This window comes from Echinops telfairi, unplaced genomic scaffold, assembly GCF_000313985.2.
Source record: "Echinops telfairi isolate 266 unplaced genomic scaffold, ASM31398v2 ScPeMD7_60;HRSCAF=208, whole genome shotgun sequence".
Lineage (NCBI taxonomy): Eukaryota > Metazoa > Chordata > Mammalia > Afrosoricida > Tenrecidae > Echinops > Echinops telfairi.
This window is the reverse complement of record NW_022103958.1, coordinates 45,693,043-45,696,791: the sequence shown is the minus strand read 5'-3', so window position 1 is coordinate 45,696,791 and position 3,749 is coordinate 45,693,043.

Here is a 3,749-nt window from a genome sequence, read left to right as displayed (position 1 = left end):
CCCTCCAAGTGACTGTAACTCTGTCCCCAAGAGTCAGGGATCTGCTGTAAAGGAACCATGATCATCGTCAAACTTATTCTCATCCAATTCCCTTTCCCCGGATTATACAACAATTCATGCATTTATTTCCCTAAAAGGACCCATGTCACCAGATAACAGCATCACTGAGCCACGTACATTGTTTCATCTGCCACTTCTTTTAGGAAGAGGACACTGAGGAAACCTAGAGGAACCAAGGAGAACAGTCATTGCTTTTCTGGATCCCAAGTGTTCAGAATCATTTCCTGATATCCTCTCCACCAAACCCGGTCTCAACATACGAGTAAGAACCTCACCAGAAGGACCAATGCCAATGTGAGGAAGGTGTACGTATGTCTGTATTAGTGGAGAACCAGTATTCACAGGTAATTCAACATGAAATTCAAAAGCAGATCCACTGTGTGCAAAACCATGGTTATATTTATTACAGAAGATTGAGGTTACTTGGATAAAATTGGTAAGAATTTTAAAATCTGTGAAGAAATTGAAATCAATCCATTCCCAACATATCCCAGGTTCTTTTTTTTTTAATCAATGCATGGCATTGTTTAATTCCTATAATGTTACCCCCCAAAATGTTCTCGCCTGTTAGATGAAAAAAGGTTAAATTAGCATTTCAAAGCCAGTAAAACGCTACACATTGGAAAATGTTACAGGTGCATTGGCAGCAGCAAGAGGAGGATGGAGACAGTGGGCATCTCCTTATAAAGGCACAGAGTTCAGGAAAATCTTGGAAGCTCAAGGACCAGGGAGAAAATCTCACATCTCCTATTTCCTTCTGCTCCACAAGAAGAGTTTGTCATGGGCCCCAGGGCAGGCTGTGTAAGAATTCCACTACCATTTCCCTTAAACGTATCCCGTAGGGGAATACGAAGTGGCCTCTAGAGCAGTGCTCGGGGGTTCTGCATCATTAGTGTGGAGTCTGAGCTGTGTTTCCTCTCGGGTGATTCCCTGGTGCCCATAAGAAAGATCGAAAATAGATTTAATTATTGCTCAAGTTCTATTCACAGCCTCCACCACCAGTTTCTCTTTTATGTCTTATTTTGGAGGAAATGGAATATTGTTCAGATTAGGGGAAAATAATAGGTTGCACTTCAGATCTACCACATGCTCTCTCTGTGAGTTTTTGAGAAATGGCGTGTTCTATAGGGGGGAAGACTCCAACTTCAAATATGTTTTAGAGAGACCCCTTCTACTAAGTCTTACATGAGACAAAGATGTGACACAGACAAAAATGAATCATCGGAATGAGGGGGACCACCAGCATACGGCCATCATGGCCTTCAAAGGATTCACAGCCCTGAGGCTAACTTAGGTTGCCGTTGTCGTAGTTAGGGGCCATCGAGTCGGTTCTCCCTCATCGCGACCTTCTGCACAACTGAAGGAGACACTGCACGGCCCTTCCCCGTCCTCACCATTGTTTCCTGACCTGAGCGCATTGTTGCAGCCACTGTGTCAGCCCATCTCCTTGAGGGCCTTCCTCTTCTTCACGGCCCCTCTGCCTCACCGAACATGATGTCCTTCTCCAGGGACCGGTCTCTCCTGATAACGTGTCCAAATGTATGCCTAATTAAAGTGTGGAAGACAAAGTAAATTCTCCACAAAAATCACGATTGGCCCCAGATCAATTAATCACCATCTTAGGTGGGAACATGGTAGCTGAAAAGGGACCACAATTGAGATACATACACGTGTATGTATGTGCAGAGTGTATGTGCAGAGTGGGAAAGTTTACAGGACTTGTTCTGGAGCCCTCTGCCCATCTTGGTGAGGGAATGTTACCTGGGCACGCCCAGGTAAGTGCCCTGAGGTCAAGACTGCCCCACTCAGGGAAAGGTAGTAATCCAGTTTGAACCACGTTCATTCAGAGGGCAAAGGTTTTTACATTGCTGGTCAATGATCAAGGAGCTCTGGTGGTTTAGAGGTTATGAGTTGAGTTGTAGTCCACATGGTCAGTAGTTCGAAACCACCAGTTGTTCCTTGTGGGGAAACGATTTGGCTTTCTATTCTCATAAACAGTTACAGTCTCAGAAATGAAACACATAGGGGTGGGGTGGTCATTATGACTCAGCATTGACTCTATGGCAGGGAATTTGGGGTTTTGTGTTGTTTGTCTGTTTGTTTTTGGTTAATAATCAGAAAGAACTTGAGGAGGCTGAATTTATGTGTAGACTTGTGATAGTTAGGTTTATTGTGTCACCTTGGCCAATAGGAACATGTGGGATTAATCAGGTTGCAGTTTGATTGGAGGGCAAAGAGATAAATACAAGGCTTGCTGTCATCGCTTTTGCTCTCTGGTGATCAGACCAGCATGTGACTGCTTTAGGTGGTTCTCTTCCTCAACCTGTGAGCTACACCACCTGTGGACCAAGCTAACCCTTGGCTTGTGTCAGTAGAGCTTGAGGCTCCTTCCAGATCTGCTTTGCCATACTGCTGGTGTATACAGCGCTGGAGCTTGAGACTGGTAGATACTGTCGCCTTGGATTGCTTGAGTTCATTATACCATCTGGGCCTGCTTCCCTAAGCTCCCGAGCTACTGACTATTGATGACCCAGCCTGCTGTTTGCTGCCTGTGGGCAGACACTGCCTGACTTGCTTGAGGAAGGACTCTGCCATCTGCTTGCTTGACCTTGGACGTGGCAACCCACATGAATTGAAGGACTTCCAGTGTATTACCTGTTCCACGTAAGTTGAACTGAGCTCTCTATACTGTTGTGTGGACTAATTAGCTGTTATATTCCTTCCTGCTGTATAAACCTTTATATATCTATATCTATATTATGTATGCATAAGTGTCCTAGTTTTGTTTTCCTAGGTCCTAGAGTCTAGGAGAATCCTGCCTAACACAATTGGTGCTGGGAGTGGTTCTAGAGAAACAAGATCAGAAAGATGTGCTTCTCAAATTTGTTCTCCAGCCTTATTAGGCCTAACAGCACTGAGAACGCTGCCTCTACCCCTAAGCATGGATAAGTTGCCACTCTTACTAGAGAGGGTGGTGTTAATCCATGGTGTGAAGTCACAAAGTCCACAATATCCCCACCAATAGATGAAGTGCTGGAGAGAGGAGAGGCTATGGGTGATCGCGTGTTTGATATTTTCCAGCAGTTTTGTCAGGATGAGAAGTCTAGGGAAGCTGATTGGCTGGTCCTCCTTACGCTAGAAAATGTGAGCAAGGAAAGGGATAATCTCAGAACCTCAGAAGCACATCTCAAGTGCCAAATAACAGACCTAAAACTTCTGCATGTGCTACAAAAGAGAGTCTTCTCTCCTCTAGTAATTGAGCTGACATTGCCGAAAACCAAATCCAGAGTCTCATAAGAGTACCTGAATTACAGCATCAGCTGCATCGCAGGGCTAGAACAGAGTCTGATATTAAAGTAAGGGCCTTAATCAGAAAGAATTGGGACCCTGAAACATGGAATGGGAACATATGGTTTGGTGGTCCAGAATAGGGGATATTGAGTCCCTAGAGTCTTTTGAACCACCCCAGTCAATAGCTGCATCCCTCCCACCTGAGGGGATTAATCCACTATGAGTAAAACAAGCCACACTTGAGCAGATTAACCAAACAGTTCAAGCTGCAATGCCAGGTAGGGCTGCATCTGGAGCATTGCCTGAGGGAGATGCCTTACAAGACATTGCTGAGAGCCCCCAGGAAACACCCACCACCCATTATTTCCTCTAGAACTGTAATTAGAATTAAGTCTCAG